Source organism: Dasypus novemcinctus, chromosome 10 (assembly GCF_030445035.2).
Source record: "Dasypus novemcinctus isolate mDasNov1 chromosome 10, mDasNov1.1.hap2, whole genome shotgun sequence".
Taxonomy (NCBI): Eukaryota; Metazoa; Chordata; class Mammalia; order Cingulata; family Dasypodidae; genus Dasypus; species Dasypus novemcinctus.
In genome coordinates, this window is record NC_080682.1 from 104934819 (window position 1) to 104953951 (window position 19133).

The 19133-nt window shown below is 54.6% G+C and overlaps 1 pseudogene; it reads left to right on the forward strand.

Annotated features, from left to right (window-relative positions):
- The first annotated feature begins 713 nt into the window (after positions 1-713).
- LOC101413287 (2-acylglycerol O-acyltransferase 2-like) lies at positions 714-18699 on the forward strand (annotated as a pseudogene).
- Positions 18700-19133: the final 434 nt, after the last annotated feature.

The window sequence follows — 19133 nt, forward strand, 5'->3', positions numbered from 1 at the left end:
AAGGCTGCTGAGAGGGCAAGGCGAGATCGGAGAACTGAGCGTGGATTTGGCGATGTGGCGGTCCTCGTGGACTTGTCAAAGGCAGGTTCTCAGAACCGTGGATTTGAAAGTGTCGAGCAGGGAAGACGGAATGGGAGGCCAAGATGGGACGACGTCAAATAGATACGGCACTTCCCAGAGGTTTGCTGTGCACGAGAACCGAGAACTGGGGTGGAAGGCGGCGGACGCGGTGAGGTGGGATTCTAGAGTGGAGCTCCTGCGGCCATTGTGGACCACTGAGCAGGGCCCAGTGGAGGGAGGAGCCATGGACATGAGGAGAGGGAGGAGGCCCTGGGACCATCGCTGGAACCAGGTCACTGAGCAGGCTGGACTGGGACGAGGTCCAGAACCAAGCAGTCCAGGTGGAAGAAAGGGCATGATCCGAGCACCCAGAGCCTGGGCACCTGGCAGATAAAGTGGTGTGGAGGCAGCCCTGCCGCTGATAAAGGCTGCACAACCTCTGCTTCCTGCCACCTCCAGCCGGGCCCCAGGGGAGGCGGGATTCAACGTTTCTTCTAAGAAACAGTTCCCTCCCAGGGCAGAGGCAGGGAGCCTTGGAGCTGGGCGCAGCACGGTGCCCTTGGCTTGCACATCCTTGGGCAGCACCCAGAGCCCGTGGGTGCCCTGGCCCCAGCAGCACTCCGAGAAGCCCCAGAGCCAGGCAGAGGGCCAGGATGGTGGAGTTCGCGCCCCTTGCCGTGCCGTGGGAGCGCAGGTTGCAGACGTTCGCTGTCCTGCAGTGGGTCTTCTCCTTCCTGGTCCTGCGTAAGGCAGCTGGGTGGGGTGGGGCTGGGGGTGCGGTGGTGGGAGACCGTGGCTGTGGCTGGGGGGGAGGGGGAACAGACCAGAGGCAGGTGCGCAGGGAGCCACTGAAAGGTGCTCGCCCCGAAGGGACTTGGTGGCGCCCACAGCCCCTGCCAAGTGGTCTTGGAGAGCCGGATGGGTAGGTGCTGAGGCTGCTGCCCTGGCTTTGGGCAGGTCACTTAACTTTCCTGGGCTGCCGATTGTCCCTTGATTCTTGGGCAGAGACCCGGGCTGCGGGCTGGTGTGAGGGAGGATAGAGGTGATAGTGGAAAAGATCCAGGAGCCTCAGGGGGCTAAGGGGGGGGGCAGGAAGAGGGGGGAGAGGCTTCCTTCCTCCCACACAGAGGAGCGAACTAGGACTGGAGGCGGGTGGGAAAGAGGGAGGAAGGGGGAAAGAACAGGACAGGGAGGAAAGGGGGGGCTGGGAGGGGGGACTGGGGCAGCCTCGGGCTGGGCAACGCGCCCGCTGTGGCCTGGCCGGCCCCCTGCCCGACCTGCCCAGGCCCCCCTCGGTCACCTGCAGAAGGGGGCGCAGTCGCGGCCTCACGGGCTGAGGGGCAGGTGAAAGGAAACGCGCGCTTTGGCGCAGCGCAGACCTGGCCGGGACCCTGGGCCGTGACGGCACAGGAGGGGAGGGGCGCGCCCCCTGCACCCCTCCCGCGATAAACACACCGAGTGTGACCGCGGAGGGCCGCATTCGCCAAACTCCTGCGCTGCTGAAAGAGCGTTGGGAAGAGGCAGGCCCGGGAACGCGGGATGCGGTGTCCCCCACGGCAGGTGACAGGGCCGCCGCCCAGAGCTGGTGTTCAGTCTGTAGGCAGGATACCGACGCAGTCCCTGCGGTTTGGCCCTGACCGCCCCCTCCCTGCCCTGCCGCTAAGGGGTTCCCCTTGGCAAAATGGCCCTGTGGAACCCTGCCCTGGCCAGGCCGGAATCCCTTCTGATTGGTCGGAATCACTGCCCCAGGGGTTGGTAAACTCTTCTTTTTTTTTTATTTTTTCAAGGATTTTTTTTCTTTTTAAAGGAGGTGCTGGGTATTGAACCCAGGACTTTGTACATGGGAAGCAGGTGCTCAAACCGCTGAGCTATGCCTGTTCCCCAGTAAACATTTTTAATACCCCTCAGTCCGTTATCCCCATTGCAAGGTGTGCAGGGAACTGAAATGTCTTAAATGCCCTGGCTTGCCCGTCTGGAGTCCTGGGCTCCTCCTACTGCCAAAGAAAGGAACGCAAAGGAGGCAGGGAAAGGGGAGAGGGGCCGAGGGGCTTGGGAGAAGGTGGGCGTGGAGGTGGGAGGAGAGAGCACGGCAAGGGCCACGCCCAGGGCAGCCTGCAAATTCTGCTGGCTCCTGAGCACCTCGGGACAAAGGGCACCGGGGACCAGAGCCCCGTGGCTCTGCTGGGATCACCGGCGACGAGGAACCTCGTGCTCAGCTGGGCTTGTGCCTTGTTGAGAACAGGAGTGTGTCTGCATGCTCACTCCCCCACCCCACCCTACCGCAGGCCCTTGGCACGTGCCTAGCCCTGCTACCCCAGGAGCCTGGAATCCCAGGAGTGGCACGGAGGGATCAGATCAGCCTTGGGCCTGGGAACCAGAAGAACGACTGCTGAAGAAAGGGTTGTGGGTCCACTCGTGCCATGTGTGGGGTTGTACCTTACCCTTTATTCCGAGGGCAAAGGGAAGCCTGGGTAGGCCTTTAGGCAGGGGAGTGACAAGGTCCAATCTGTGTGTTCAAGGCCCCCGTGGCTGCTGGCGCTCTCCACCGTGTTTGGGGTGTGGGGGGGCAGTTCCAGTCCAGCTCAGGGGTCAGCAAATTACAGACCAGAGGTCAAATCCAGGTCCAACAACAGTGTTTCTTATATTTTTAAATACTTACATTTTAAGTGACTACTTATGTACCCAAATAATAGCCTCGAATTTCCCTCTTGGGCTGCAGTCTAAAATATTTACTATCTGGCCCTTTAAGAGAAAGTTTGCCCACCCGGGTCTGGAGAGGCTGGCGTGCGGTGCAAGGAGTGTCCCGGTCCAAGAGACAGTCAGAAGATCCCATCCCCAGGCCCCCAGACCCGGGGACCACAGGTGGATGGCGAGGGAGGCAGGAGGCCAGGCTGCAGTCTCGGCCCCCGCGTGGCCGGCTGTCCCCACCAAATTCAGGGGAGGAGAAGGCTTGGGGAGTTAGGGGGACACATGCCATGGTTGATTTTGAGGATCTGTCAACTGGCATTTACATCCCTAGACTACCATTTTCAGCCACATCGCCATTTATAAACTAACTTGCTCACTCTGTGTTACCATCCACTCTATACGTTTCCACACTTTTACAGAAAAGCTATTTAAAATGGCTACATACGTTAAACATCAGTAGTCTATCTTAGCCCTTCTCTTATCTTCTTTAAGAATCCACCACCTACCACCAGGTCTTGGAGATATTTTCCTATAATTTCTTCTAGAATTTTTATGGATCTTGCTTTTATTTTTAGGTTTCTATACAGTTTGAGTTAATTTTTGGAGAAGGTGTGAGACAGGGGTCCTCTTTCGTTCTTTCAGCTATGGATATCCAGTTCTTTCAGCACCATTTTGCTGAATGGACTGTTCTGCCTGAGCTGTGTGGGTTTGACAGGCTAATGTGAAATCACTTGGCCATACCTGTGAATGGCTGTTTCTGAACCATCAGTTTGGTTCCGTTGGTCTATATGTCTGTCTTTATGCCAGTACTATGCTATTTTTACCACTATAGCTAGGTAATATGATTTAAAGTCCGGAGAGGAGGGTTAACTTTTCCTTTTTATGATATTTCTGGCTATTCAGGACCCCTTACCATTCCAAATAAATTTGATAATCATGTTTTCAATTTTTAAAAAAAAATGTTAGTGGAATTTTTAATGGGGTTGCATTGAATCTGTATATCAATTTGAGTAGAACTGACATTAATGATATTCAGTCTTCCAATCCATGAGCATGGAATGTTCTTCCAGTTATTTAGGCCTTTTTGGATTTCTTTTAACACTGAGTTGCAGTTTTCTGAATACAAGTGCTTTACATTGTTGGTTAGTTATTCCTGACTATTTGAGTTTTATCTGTCCTATTTCCTTTTCACCACTCTTTTGACACTTTTAGTTACCTTTATTGATATAATCTTCATTTCTAGACTCTTCCAGGTCTCTCTCTCCTGTCTTTTCTTTTCAGGCTATAGCACACCCTTTAGTCTTTCCTGAAAATCTGTTCTCTTGCTTCGAAATTCTCTGTTTCTGTTTACCTGTGAATATTCTAATCTCACCCTCATTTTTGAAAGACAGTCTTGCTGGATATAAGATTCTTGGCTGTAAGTTTTTCTCTTGTAGTATCTTAAATATATCAGATCACTGCTTTCTTGCCACCATGGTTTCTGGTGAGAAATCAGCACTTATACTTATTGGGTAGCCCATATATATATATATATATAAATATATATATATATTTTAAGATTTATTTTACTTATTTATTTCTCTCCCCTTCCCCCCACCCCACCCCCCATGCCCCACCCCAGTTGTCTGTTCTCTGTGTCTATTTGCTGCATCTTCTTTGTCCGCTTCTGTTGTTGTCAGCGGCATGGGAATCTGTGTTCCTTTTTGTTGTGTCCTCTTGTGTCATCTCTCCGTGTGTGCAGTGCCATTCTTAGGCAGGCTGCACTTCTTTTTTGCACTGGGCAGCTCTCCTTATGGGGCACACTCCTTGCGCATGGGGCTCCCCCATGCAGGGGACATCCCTGCGTGGTGCGGCACTCCTTGTGCACATCAGCACTTGTGCATGGGCCAGTTCCACATGGGTCAAGAAGGTCTGGGGTTTGAACCGCAGACCTCCCATGTGGTAGATGGACGCCCTAACCACTGGTCCAAGTCTGCTTCCCACCCTTATATGTTATGCATTGCTTTTCTCTTGCCATTCTCAGAACTCTCTCTTTGTCTTTGGTATTTGATATTCTGAATAGTATATCTTGGAGTTGATCTATTCAGCTTTTTTCAGATGGGAGTATGTTGTGCTTCATGGACATGGATATCTATGTCCTTCAATGGGGCTGAGAAATTTTCTACCATTATCTTTTCAAATATTCCTTCTTCCCCTTTTCTCTTCTCTTCTCCTTCTGGGACAAGCATGACATGTCTGTTTGCATGTCTTTTGCTGTCATTTAGTTCCCTGAGAACTTGTTCAATTTTTTCCATTCTTTTCCTCATTTTTTCCATTCTTTTCCTCATGTATTCTTTCGTGTGTTCACTTTCAGAGGCCATTTCTTCAAGCTCACTAATCCTTTCTTCTTCCTCCTCAAATCTGCTATTATATGATTTCAGTGTTTTTAAAATTTCATTTATTGCACCTTTCCCATAAAATCTGCTATTTTTCTATGTCTGCTTTCAAATTCTTCTTTGTGTTCACCCAGTATCTTCTTAATATCCTTTATCTCTTTAGTCATCTTATTGAAATTATTAAGGATTTGTTTAAACATCTATGATTAGTTCTCTTAACTCATTTATGTCATCTGGAGGTTTATCTTATTCCTTTAACTGGGCCATAGCTTTCTGTTTCTTGGTGTGGATTGTAATTTTTTGTTGGTGTCTTGGCATCTGGGTTACTAGAGTATTTATTCTGGGTGCAGTTTTTCTCTTTAGTTTAGGGCTTCCTGCCCTTTCTCTCTTGCTGGTTTTGCAATTGGAGCCAAGGATGTAATTGGTGTTATAAACTGTGGAGGCTCAAGCTGCCCTCTTTGCCCCAGGGACCAGTGAAGCTTCTCCCAACTTTCTCCTTCGCCAGAGGTAGGTACAGAGTCACACTGTGTGGAATAATCCAAATCATGCAGGCCTAGACTGTAGTTGCCCAGAGATACTGATAAAGCTTCATGTCCCTTTCTCCCCTGCCTGGGGTGGGGATGGAACTGCAGCTGTGGGCAGCAATCTATGCAGTGCAGGTCCAAGATGACCGCAGTTGCCCCTGTAGACTTCTGATTATTCAGTCTGTGCCAGCCAAAGGTACCTGCAGTTCCCTGGATAGTCTGGTGCAGGACCAGCCAGCCTCCTCCCTGCCAGAGCCTGCACACACTATTTATTTTACCAGAGGGGACAGATGCTCTAGGTGGGATTCTTTATTTGTGTTTTTTTACATTTCAATATTTTAATATAAAAAATAAAAACAAGTCAACTTGAATGTAAGTGGCAAAAGCCCAGTCCCTCTCATCCTTGTCCCTTGTTCCCCAGCATCCTGTCCCCTTCCTCCCAAATATGGGAGTCCATCCACCTTCCAGGCATGTGCAAATGTTCTTTTTCTTTTTCATAAAAATGGTTGCATTTTGCTCCCATTTTCCACAACTTCATCTTTTAGAAGTTTTATTATAGAATATTTAAGACAAACAAAAGGGAGTCTCGCATCTCCTGCCCAGGTTAGGACAGGCTAGAGCAGTGATGACCCACCAGCCTGGGCACAAGAGGGAAGCTGAGCAGAAGGAGCTGCCTGTGAGAACACCCACCTGGGGCTGCCAGGTGGCAGATATCTGCCAACAGATATCTGGGTTTTTACATGCAGTCCCCCCTTTTTTAATTTTCAGTAATTCTTTCAATAGCATTTAAAAATGACATGCCCTAAAGCCAGTACTGGATGGTCATCTCCATGAGGTCAGGGATCTCTGTATGTTGTTCACTGCTGTACCAGCAGCACCTGGCACATCGCAGATGCTCCACGTAAAGTGAACATCTGTGAACTCCAATCTGCATCCTCTGGCTTATGAACCTTTACTGTGTTAAACACCCCCTCCTCCAGGAAGCATGCCAAGATTGGCATTCCCCTTCTGCCCTGCTTTCAAATGGACTACACAGCTGGAAGCTGGCCTTCTTGGAGGACACGTGGTGTTGGGTGGAGGCAATATTGGGGAGAGAGCAGTGTTCTCTGGGGAAGATGCTCCATTGGCATCAAGTGGCTGCCTTACAGATCACCTGGCCCTGAGATGAAGCCACAATTAGCCTGCAAAAAGGGAGGGAGAATTGTTGGTGCAGAGAGAAATTCCTCACTGGGCCTGGGGCCCAGCTGTGCTGCACCCCTGACCTGCAGGGCAGCCAGGAGCTTGGCCCCTTCCTTGTTCACCTTCACCAGAAAAGGACAGTGCAGGCAGAGGAAACTGTGAGCACAAGCTAAGAGGCAGAGGGGGGCTCGGTGACTATCAGAACACTGAGCAGCTTCCTTTCACAGACAGCAAAATCCATGCTTCGTTCATTTCTGTGCACTCCTCTTGATTCACAGTGTTAAAACACAAGTTTCATCCCATGAGCTGCGAAACCAGTAAGGGGTTTAGTTTGCAAACTGAGCACAATACATTCTTCATCCACTTCTACTGCAGCAGGAGGGGAGAGAGGCTTGGCTTGCAGGAGCAGGAATGCCAGGCTCAGCTGCTTGCACTGCTCCTCGAAGTTTCAGGAAAGCTGTGGAAGGGCTTTAATTAAAATAGGGACCGAGCCAGATTTATCTTTGGAAAGACTGGGCAGAGGGTGAGGGAGAAAGCCGCTCTCCTGTGTGTCTGAGGTCCCAAAAGATGGAAAGTAGAACAGCTCATCCTGCCAGTCACTCCCCATCCATTTATTGAGCACCTCCTGTATGAATAGGCATTTACTGCCTGTGAAAGCAGTGTTAGTATTTCAAGTATTGCAGAATCTTTTACAGGGAGGCAGGGGGAGGGAAAGGGGAAGACTGGAGTGAATGAGGCAGCCTGGGGCAGTGGGGGGATGAGCTTTGGAGCTGGGCTTCCCCGGGCTCCAGTCCCTGCTCCAGGAACAAGGAGGGCTGGTTCCGCTCGAGCCTCCATCTCCCTGAAGGCAAGGGAAGATGCTCTCGTCCCTCGGGGGCCACGGGCTGGACAGATGGAGCTGCTAGCGTGGCGCGAGTGGGGACGGTGTGGCCTGGGCAGCCGTACTTGCCTCCCTGGGACCTCCGACCGCTGACCACCTGCTTCCCTCCCCAGCCCACCTCTGCGTCGCCACCTTCATAGGCCTCCTGTGCACGAGGCTCTGGCTCTGCGCTGTGCTGTATGCGGCCTGGTGGTGCCTGGACCGAGATACGCCGCGGCAGGGGGGCAGGCGCATGGAGGCCCTGAGGCGCTGCATCCTGTGGAAGCACATGAGGGACTATTTCCCCACCGCGGTGAGTGCTGAGGCTGGTCCAGGTGGGGAGAGGGGTGGCAGGGCCCAAGGGCTCTGCATCTCCATGGGAATCCTGGCCTGGCAGGCAGGAGCCTGGACTTCCACCGCCGTGGGGCTGGGAAGAGGGGCAGCTCCTTGGGCACGTGGGGCCAGTGTGAGATTGACGGCCGTCCAGGATGCGAAGGGGTTCTGTGATGCGTGGAATGTGACACACGTGTGTATTTTACAGATGCAAACCTCAGGGCCCAGGTTGGGAAGGTGAAGGTAATAAACTCAAAGGTCTTAAGAGACCGTCTAGCCCCATGCATATCCATCAGATGAGGACACCAATGCCCAGAGAGGGACAAGGGTGTGAGCAACGGCACACAGCAAGTTCTTTTACTGGTTTTAAAGTTTGTGCATTGACTGTGGGTGAAGGTGCAGAGAAAGGAGCCCTGACACTGGTATGCTGCATGCCCCATTCTGAGCCTCAGTTTCCCCATGTAGCCAGTAAGCAGACTGGACCCCCACTGCTCTGAGTGCCGTTGAGTCTCTGGCTCTCTGGCTCAAGGCTCCTCCTGGCCGTGATGGCCACTTGGCCCCGGGCTTGAGGGTCACCTGAGGGGAGGAGAGCGTTGAATCTGAGGGAGCCGATCCCTCAGCTCCTTCACAGACTCCAACAGACCAAGCCCTTGGCTCTTAGCAGCCGGGCAGGGCTGGTTTACTGACAGATAGGGTAGGATGGGCAGGCAGTGGGGACAGAGAGAGGTGCCTGGCAGGGGCAGTTGCCCCTCCTCAGAAACAGGGCAAGGAAAGGTGTAAGGTGTGGTCTCAAGTTAGACAGACTGGATGCTAATCCCACGTCTGCTGCATAGTAGCTGTGTGACCTTGGTGAGTTGCACCATCTCTCTGAGCTTGTTTTCTCACATGTAAACGGGGGTGATGACACATACCTCATAGGGTTGTGTGGGCTCAAGGCAACAGTGCAAGTAAAGCACCTGGAATGTTCCTAGGAACTGGCAGCTTCGGTTATTTTCCTGAGCCAGTGGGGACTCGAGGAGGCAGGGGTGTGGCTGGGGGCTGGGGGAGGACTCTGATGGTTGGAGTCCTGCTGCCCTGACCTGCCCCCCTGAGTAGCCTCTCCTGTCCCTCCAGGAGTCAGGGCCCAGCTGGTAAAGCTGGGACTGCCAGTGGGAGAGCGGGCGAAGGAAATCGGCTGGTAAAGGTTAAAACCTGCCCAGGACATGAAAACTCAGGGGGGCAGGGCTCTGGCTGGGCTGCCTGCTGAGAGGCCTGGGGCCCGACAAGGACCAGCAGAGGCTGAGCAACAATTGCAGGGCCTGCGGGGCAAAGGGCAAGGGCAGGGCGCAGGCGAGGGCGGGAGGGTGGCTGGCAGAGACGGCCGTGGCCCTGGGGGTGGTAAATGCTGAGGGACAGAGCCCGTGGGCAGAGGTGTTGCTGAACTGGGGGTCCAGGAGGGGGAAGTCTTTCCTGCCCCCTGGATCTGCTTCCTCTCAGGGGCCCCTCCCAGGTCTCACCCACAGAGACAGGCACGGCCCTGGGTGTGTCACGGGCACAGTCCCTGGTTCCCCCCCAGGACCCTAGAGCTTTGAGATTCTGAACTCCCTTCCCAGCCTGAAGTGCCTGGAGGTCAGAGTTTCTTGGGGAGGGAGAGGCTGTAGCCCCGGGAGAGAGAAAAACCTCCCATGCAGTCAAGGGAAACCGTAAGCAGGTTGGGGCCTCCAGGAGGACTCTGTAGCTCCTAGGTCTCCCCTCCCACTGCCAGCCAAATCCTGAGCTCACCGGGAAAGCAGGGCGCAGAAAGGTGGTCTGGGAAGGGCCCAGCCCAGGCAAAGGGCTGGGTGCTGGTCCCAGTGGAGTTTTGACAGTAGCCTGGTGTTCACCGTGACTAGAGGAGAAGGTGCTCCGGGGCATGGGCCAAGAGAGGTTTGCAGGGACAAGACACCCAAGCCATAGAACTGGACTCCTCAGGTGACAGAGAGCAGGGGGACAGCCTCTTGGGCAGCCCAGTGGCCTCTGGACAGCGTCTGGGCTCTCTTTGCACCCAGAGCCACTGCCAGTTACAGGTCTGGCAGAACTGGTGATGCTCGGTGCCTTTTCCAGCGTGGGGACTCTGCACAAATTCCTCATGCGCAGTTGTGTGGGCGCGCTGTGTCCCTCAACGCCTTGCATTGCCACCCGCCGAGGGTGGGCAGTAGCACCCAGTGGCCGGCAAAGGGCGAGATGCCATTCACATTGACCTTGTGTGTCCCTGCTGGGCTCCTGCGGGGCAGCACTGCCACCTCAGACCCCCTTCCCGCACACCTCCCAGGAGACCCTCCGGGCCCTGCAGGGATCTTGGGGTGAGCAGGAGATAGCGAGCCCCGGCTCTGCCACGAGCTCCCCAGCATTCAGGAGCCTCGGCATCCCCTGTGAAAAGAGAGCAGCCCCCCCCCCACCCCACGTCCCATCAGGTCTTACGGGATTTTATGCACCAGCCCTGACGTGGTACTTCAGGTCGAACCAGGAAACGGCTTCTGGCCTGGAGCCACCTGAAGGCCCCTGAAGGCCCACCGAAGAGCTACTGCAGAGAACGGGCAATGCTCCGTGTCAGAGGAGCTTCCACCCCCTCGTGCTGAAGGTGTGAGCTGAGCTGGGGAGATTTCATCATCGTGGAGCAAACACTGCACAGGAGGCTCAGGAGGCTGCAGTGCCCTGCCCGGGGTGTGTCCCTGGTTGTCGGGAAATGTTGTCCCCATAGTTCTGGTCAGAGCCAGCTTGGGGCAGCACAGGGCACCTCCCTGAGCCCCTCTGTCCCCACCACCCTCGCCTGGGACAGCCCCTCAGCTCCCCCTCAGCGCCCAGGCCTCCTCTCAGCACACAGGGGTCTCAGCCTGAGTCAGAGGGGCTCTTGGCCAGCTGCTCGCCCGGGCCGGGAACTCCAGCTCACACAGCCCTGAGGACGGGGTGCTCCCTCCCTGAGATGGCTGCTTCATTGCGGGAGAAGGGCTGTCTTCCCGGGAGCTGGGGCCGGTCTCCTGCCATCCTCCTAGGAGTCCCACCTCTGCCTTTTGCAGGGGGAGCTGGTTCACAGGCCCCTGCCCGCAGCCCTAGGCTGCCCTGAGGGGACTGGGGGCTTCCACGTCCCCCCCAGCCAGGCGACTCCCCAGCAGGGCTTCTCAACCTCTGCACTGTTGCCATTTGGGGCTGGAAAACTCTCTGCTGTGGAGGCCTGGCCTCACCCCTGTCCTCTACCCACTAGAGGCCAGCACTGCCCCCGAGGTGTGACAACCAAAAGCATCTGCAGACGTTGCCAGATGTCCCCTGCAGGGCAGGGGGCAAGGCCGCCCCTGTTGAGGCCCACTGCTAGAGGGCAGGGGTGGTCTCCTCAGCTCCTCCTCCCTGGCCCCATCAGCTCTTCACTGGCTCCTCTTCTGCCGACACCCCCAGTCCCTCCTCCATGCGGCGCAGGACCAGCCCAGCAGTGACTCCCAGCACACCTGGAATGAAAGCTAATCTCCATGGCAGCCTGAGGGCCCTGCACCTGGGCCTCTGCCCACCCAGCCCTCTCCCGCCTCCCTTGCCCCTTTGCCGCCTTAGTTTTCCCGATATGAGTCACGTCCCTGGCACTGTGCCCTTACTTGAAGTGCCTTTAAGCCCCGCTGCCTTTCACCTGGGGATCCCACAAGGCTGGGCCGGCTGGCTGTGCCCACGGGGCCAGGCTGCCTGGGCCCACCTCCTGGCCCTGCCTCTTTACTAGGTCAGCGGGTGAGCAAGGCCATTACCCTTGGGTCTCGGATTCCTCATCTGTGCAATGGGGGCAGCGACATCCATACTGCCTCACAGGCTTGACGGAGGATGACGCTGCGTGCAAGGTGCCTGGCACGTAGTAGGTGCCGTGGTGCCCGCCACCTCTGCCGCACTTTCCAGATCTCTGGGCCTGGCATGCACTGTATCTCTTCAATGCTAAGACATACCAGTATTTTATCTACCAGTGAGAAAAAATTCTTCCAGTTAGAATAGCCAGCGCCTCTTGATTTCACAATGTTAAATATGAAAACATGTGCATCTCAGAGCTGATGGAAGAGTGTCTGTGAGATGAGGGCAGGCCTGAGGAAGGAGGAGAGGGCAGGGCCAACACCTCACCCCAGAGGCAGAGGAGGTCAGACACGGGCCCAGAGCCACACAGGGAGTTGCTGCCTGTGCCAGGGAGACGCTAGGCCTCTCCAGCCATTGGGCCACCATGCACAGGTGCAGGGAAGGACCCATCCTAAAAACTGCAGCCCCTGGGAGAATCGTTCTTAGTAACCTGAGCAGCTTTACACAGTGGCTGAATGGTGGAAATAGCCGAAATGTCCATCAACTGATGAAAAGACAGACAAACTGCAGTCCAGGTAGACAATGGAATAGTATTCAGCCATCAAAAGAAATGAAGTGCTGATTCATGGACGACCCCTGAACACATTAAGCTGCGTGAAAGAAGTCAGGCACAAAAAATCACAAAGGATTCCATTTATGTGAAATATCCAGAAGAGGCAAATCTATAGAGGCCTAAATTAGATTAGCTGTTGCCAGGGCTGGGGGAGAAGGGGAGAACAGGGAGTGATTGCTAATGGGACAGGGTTTCTTTCTGAGGTGTTGAAAACATTCTGGAATTACACAGCAGTGTAGGTTGCACAACCTTTTGGATGTTCTGAAATCACTGAATTGCACAATTAAAATATGGTATAAGAAGTATATTAGTAAAAAAAAATTAGCAACATCTGGAGCCTAGTAACTTGGCTCAGCCCCCTCACCTGATGTCAAGCCAGGGTGACAGCACAGGTACCCAGCCAGAGTGCGCCCCAGACATCAGCCCATCTTTGCTTAGCCACACTCCCCTATCCTAATGGAACTGAGGGGTCAAGACAGAGAACACTGCACTTTACAGTTTGTAAACCTCTCCCCTTCTATCTGTGTATCCCCCTGGAATCCAACTGTGACCCTGCCAGGGAGGCATTATCACCGTCCTGGTGGGACAGAGGGAAACCTGAGGCACAGAGGGGGCAGCAGCCTGGCAAAGGCCATGTCGTGAGCCAGCGGCAGAGCCTGGCCTGCTGCCTCTCTGGAGCAGGGCCCTTTCACCTGCAGCCCAGGTGACACGTCAGAGCAGGACGGGAGCAGGAGCCTCCTTCCAAGGAGGCTGCCTTGGCCTCAAGCACCCGCAGGCTCATTCCTTCATTCCTTCACTCCACAGCTTTCCAGAGCATCTCCCCTGTTCCAGGCCTGCATGGGTGCTTCTGGTACATGGGCTCTAATCTTGAGGCCCTCGCAGTGCCAGGATGATAGACTGGGGCACAGGGGACAGATAGAAGGCGGTAGTGCAGAAGAAACCAGGAGAGAACACATCCGGGGAGGTGCAGACTGGGCCTCGGGGGGCAGTCATGGGCCCACCAGGGCCCACTCCTGGACGCGAGCAGATGCGTGTACAAACGCTGGCACCCGTGCCTGGACACAGGCCCTCATGTCGCCAGCATTTTTCTCTACACAAATTTGTCTTTATGAAGGAAGTAATCACTCATTCATTCATGCATTCACTCGTTCTTTCATTGTTCATTTATTTCAACCTGGTAATACTATCTTGTTCAAGATGCACAAGAGAGAAAAGGATATACAGTCAAAAGTCTCCCTCCCACTTCATGTCCCATCTCTCCAGGTCACTTCTCCAGGGGTGGTGTCTACTAGCAGAGTTTGTGGTGTCCAAATGCAGACGATGCATTTTTCCCTCCTGTGCCCAGTTGGTGGCATTCTGCACACGCTATCCTGCCCCCTGCTCTTTCACCTGCTGACCTGTTGTGTTCCTTGTCTCATATCAGGACAGGAAGAGCTGTTCACACTTCTCTACACACAGTGATCCACTGTGTGTTTCATAATTTCTCAAAAAAAAGTCTTGTTGATGGGCATTTGATGCCAAGTGTGTTTTTTTTTTTATTTTGTTTGTGTGTGTGTGTGTGTTTGAGGTACTGAGCCTGGGAATTGAACCTGAGACCTTGTATGTGGGAAGCTGGTGCTCAACCACTGAGCCACATTGGCTCCCCTGAGTTGGTTTTTTCATTTGTTTCCTTGCTTTTTTTGTTTTTAGGAGGCACCGGGAACTGAAGCTAGGAACTCCCATTGGGAAGCAGGTGCTCACATCCATTCCCCCCAGGTTTTTGTTTTATTTATCCTCTCTCCCCAGATGGTGCTCTCCTCTGTCTGCTCATTGTTTGCTTGCCTTCTCCAGAAGGCACAGGGAACCTAAGCCGGGACCTCCCATATGAAAGGCGCGTGCCCAACGGCCTGAGCCACATCCGCTCCCCGCAGGCCGCAGCGGGGCTGGCTTGTGGCATCTGTGCATTTAGGTGTCTGCTCGCTGCAGCGGGTAGGGCGTCTGCTCATTCTTTAGGAGGCACTGGGACCCAAACCCGGGACTTCCCCTGTGGCAGGTGGGTGCCCAACTGGTTGAGCCACATCTGCTCCCCTCCCCAAGTTTTTGATATTAACAAAGGATACGTCAGTGAATAACTTGCATAAATGTGATTTTGTACAAGCGTGAAAAATTCTGTAAGCTCATTCCTCTGCAGCAGGGTTAAAAGGGCCAATTGTGGTTTTTCAAAAATTTTGATGAATACTGACAAATTTCCCTTAAATGGAGGTTGTACAAAATTACCCTTCTACTAGCAGAAAATGATAACTTAAAAGCAAGTGTTTCAATGCACTGAGCAAGTTATGTTTTTAGAGAAACCACACCAGGTAGATTCCTGAGGCAGCACTTGTCCCAGGGAGAATCCCCAGCGATTGCTCTGCTCTGTCTATATTTTCACACCCAGCAAATCCCCCAGTGCATGAGGCTTGTCCTTGTCTGGGGAGGCGTTGTGCCCTGCAGCCCTTCTGCGAAGGGTCAGTGGGTCTGCGGGAGCGAGACAGGGGCCAAGTCCAGTCAAGGACAGGTGGGCCTTGGGCTTTTGCCTAGGTGGGGCACCCAGGCCCCGTTGCTACCTCCCAGGCCCCTCCAGGTCCCTCCAGACCCCTCCAGGAATCACCTCCTGAAAGTTGCAGCTTGACGGCAGAGAGACGTTTTTTTTTTAATATTTATTTCTCCCCACCCCCTTGTTTGCATTTGCTGTGTTTGTTTATTGTGTGCTGGTCTTCTCTTTTAGGAGGCGCCGGGAACCCAACCATGACCTCCCATGTGGGAGGGAGGCGCCTAAATCAGTTAAGCCACTTCTGCTCCCTGCTTTTTTTATCTCTCATTATGCTTTCCTCCTTGTTTCTCTTGTTGTGTCAGCACTCCCTGTCAGCCCCACACATCAGCTCACTGTCTTGCTCCTCTTCTTTAGGAGGCACTGGGAACCCAACCGGGACCTCCCGTCTGTGGTAGGTGGGAACTCAATCACTTAACCAGATCCTCTTCCCACTCACAGGTCTTTTTTTTTTTTTTTAAGATTTATTTATTTATTTATACCCCGCCCCCGTCTGCTCTCTGTGTCCATTCACTGTGTGTTCTGTGCCTGCTTGTCTTCTCTTTAAGTGGCACCAGGAACTGATTCTGGGATCTTCTGGAGTGGGTGAAAGGTGATTACTCTCTTGCGCCACCTCACCTCCCTCTTCTGCTGTGTCTTCCTATTTTCTCTCCTCTTGTTGCTTTATCTTGCTGCATCAGCTGACACTCCTGCACTGGGCAGCACTCCTACACGGGGCAGCACTCCTACACGGGGCAGCACTCCTACACGGGGCGGCATTCCCACATGGGGCAGCACTCCCACACAGGGTGGCATTCCCACACGGGGCGGCACTCCGCATGGGCCAGCTTGCCACGCGGGTCAGCTTGCTCTCACCTGGACATGGAACCCTGGACCTCCTATATGGTGGACTGGAGCCCTCCTGGTTGAGCCACATCCCTTTCCCTCACAGGTCGTATATGCCAGTTTTTCTTACGTTGTTTTGTTGCCATGGGCCTCGCTGGGCATGGTGGCGCCCGGTGTGGCCTTTTGGTGCCTTCAAACTATATTCTGTCTCTTAGCTTTGGTAACTCCAGGAGCGGCGGGCATGCTGGTTCCACATACCGCACCTTTACAGATGACGGGCCTAAGGCCACACAGCCGGGCAGTGGTGGGCAGGGACGGCCACCCGGGGCCAGCGCGGGCTCACCAGGCCTTGTCCCTGCAGCTGGTCAGGACCGCGGAGCTGGACCCCTCCCGGAACTACGTCGCGGGCTTCCACCCCCACGGGATCATGGTCGCAGGCGCCTTCCTCAACCTGTGCACGGAGAGCACGGGCTTCTCGGCGCTCTTCCCGGGCATCCGCCTGTACCTGATGTCTCTGCCCTTGTTCTTCCGCGTCCCCTTCCTGAGGGACTACTTCATGTGCTTCGGTGAGCCTGGGGCCCGGCAGGGGCGCTGCAGGGCCGGCTGCCCGCGGGACCGTGCTCCGTGGGGCATCGGCTCGGGGCTACGAGCTCGGGGAGAGCTGGGAAGAGGGACAGGGCTCGGGCCTGTCCTCAGGGGACCCCGTGGGCACTGTTGATGAACTGCACCCCGAGGCTGCCGCACCTTCCTCCCCCCCAGGGCTGGTCACGTCAGACAAGGAGAGCGGCGCGCACGTGCTGAGCAGGAAGGAGGGCGGGAGCCTCCTGGCCATCGTGGTGGGGGGCGCCCAGGAGGCGCTGGACGCCAGGCCCGGCGCCTACACGCTGCTGCTGCGGCACCGCAAGGGCTTCGTCAGGCTCGCGCTGGAGCACGGGTACCCGCCTTGAGGAGGGGCGACTGCACAGATTCTGTTTTGGTGGGAGATGTACCGGCCCGTTTTCAAATGCCCAGAGAAGTTTCCACTAGCGGAGACTCGGCGGTCAGAGGGACTGGGTGGGAAGGAACGTGTTCCCCAAAGCTGACACTAGATCTGAGACCTTTGGGATCAGGGAGAATGAGGTGTGCGGCCCATTCCAAAGCTGTTCGACCTTGGGCTAAGCCTTATTGAGGAATAGGAGCCAGCTGGGGTAGGGGAGATTTTTCTAGAAAGTTTGGGAAGATGGAAAACATCACCTGAGGTATTCTGATCTACCTGTCATGGTGCCAGTGAGAGGTCGTGGTCCGGAGAGGGGCAGAAACCTGCCAAAGGTCGGCGAGGGAGGCTATGGCCAATCGGGGAGAGAACCCAGACCTCCCATTTCCAGCCCAGGGTTCTGTCCTCTGCCCCAGATCCTGGGTGCTGTGTCCCTGAGGGAAGCGAGCTGCCTTCTCGGGAGATTCATGGGTGCCTTGACTCTTCTGTCTCTCTCCAGGGCAGTTCTGGTGCCCATCTTCTCATTTGGGGAGAATGAACGATATGACCAGGTAAAGAATCCCCCAGCTCCTGGTTGCGCCGGATCCAGAACCGGCTGCAACAGGTCAAGGGCATCTCCCTCCCACTCTTCCACGGCCTTGGAGTCTTCCAGGACAGCTTTGGCTTCGTGCCCTACCGTCGGCCCATCACCACCGTGGGTGAGCTAAGACCCAAGCTGGAGGAGGTAGGCTGCAGGGACAGGGGCTTGGGCTGGGCACTGCAAGGGGACGTGGGGATGGGCCAGGCACCTCTCTGTCCTCAAAGAGCATATATTTCTAGCCTGGGAAACACACACATGGGCAGATAACCCTAATGCAAGGCCGCCTGGGATAAGACCGTAACACAAAGAGCAATAGTCCCTGCTGGTTACCGAGCCGCTGTGTGCCAGGCTCAGCACTGGCTGACTTACGTGCAGTGTCTCGGTTTCTCCTAACCACCTGCATGGCAGGGATTATTATATCATTGACAGCAAGCTGAGGCCCAGAGAAGTTAAGTAACTTCCAGAAGATAATACTGCCTCTGAAAAAGCAAAATTGAGATTTGAATCAGGATTTATTATGCCAGAGAAGGAGGGTTTTTAATTCTGACCCAAGGATCTCAAAGCACTTATTGGAGAAGGTGGGTGAAGGGAGGGATGGTCCAGGCCTGGGTACATTGTGTGTCCCGTAGCAGTCAGTAGGCTCTGAATTTGAGCCTGCGGTATTTCCTTTGAGCAGTGGGGATGGACTTTAGTGCATCTCCTCTTTGAGCTGTCAGGAGACCTCTGCTTCTAGGATTCCTACCAGGTTCCTCTGCCCAACTCTGTAGAGAGAGGCCCCTTGGTCTCCTTCCACCCCTGTTAGTTCAGCAGACTTGGTGAGCTTCTAAGCCCTGCCTTCCCTGTGCTTTTCCTGGCTGTGTGGCCTTGAGCAAGTTACTTAATCTCTCTGAGCCTCATGGCCTTACATGCCAAATAGGAATGATAACAGATTCCATCCCCCATCCACAAGGCTTAAAGGAGATAATGCAGGTAAAGCACATGGCACTGTCAGCTGCTGCTCTTGTTCTATCAGTACCGTGCTGTCATGCCCTAGCATCTTAGAACTGATCACCTGAAACTAGAGTGTGGAAGGGGTTTTGTACGAGCACTTTCCTGGGGCGATGCCCATGGGGTGCGCGCCTGCACTGAGGGCCCGTGTGACCCCAGATGGTTTCCACTCTGAGCCGCTGCCCGCTTTTGTGCCTTGCAGTGGGCAAGCCCATCGAGGTGCAGAAGACGCTGCATCCCTCAAAGGAGGAAGTGGACCAGCTGCACCAGCGCTACCTCAAGGAGCTGTGCAACCTCTTTGAGACCCACAAGCTCAAGTACAACATCCCCACTGATCAGCACCTGGAGTTCTGCTGAGCACCTCCAGCCAGAGGTGGGCTGTCCCCAGAGGCAGGGCCGACAGCCGTGGAGAGCATTAGAGAGCCCAGCTGGAGCTGCTGCCATCTGAGAGGGCTTCCTGGTGGCATTTGTTGAACACACCATCTCCAGAGACACCCCCACCCCCACCCCCAGACTCCTGCAAATTCCACCCATGCCAGGTCCCAAGTCAGACCCGCAATGTGGGAGAGCAGGCCAGACTCAGGCATCTGTGATCCGCATGCCTGCTGTGAAACCTCTGCAAGTCTCTCTCTTCTTGGCCTCTGTCTGCTCACCTGTGCAATGGGAGAGAGGGCTGGACGAGAATGATTTCTGAGGTCTCTGTCCTCTGTTGTGATGCCACTCAATGGGCAGAGGAAAAAGAGCGGGGACTGGGTTTTTCTTCCTTTACCACTGAGTGACAGCACAAAGAA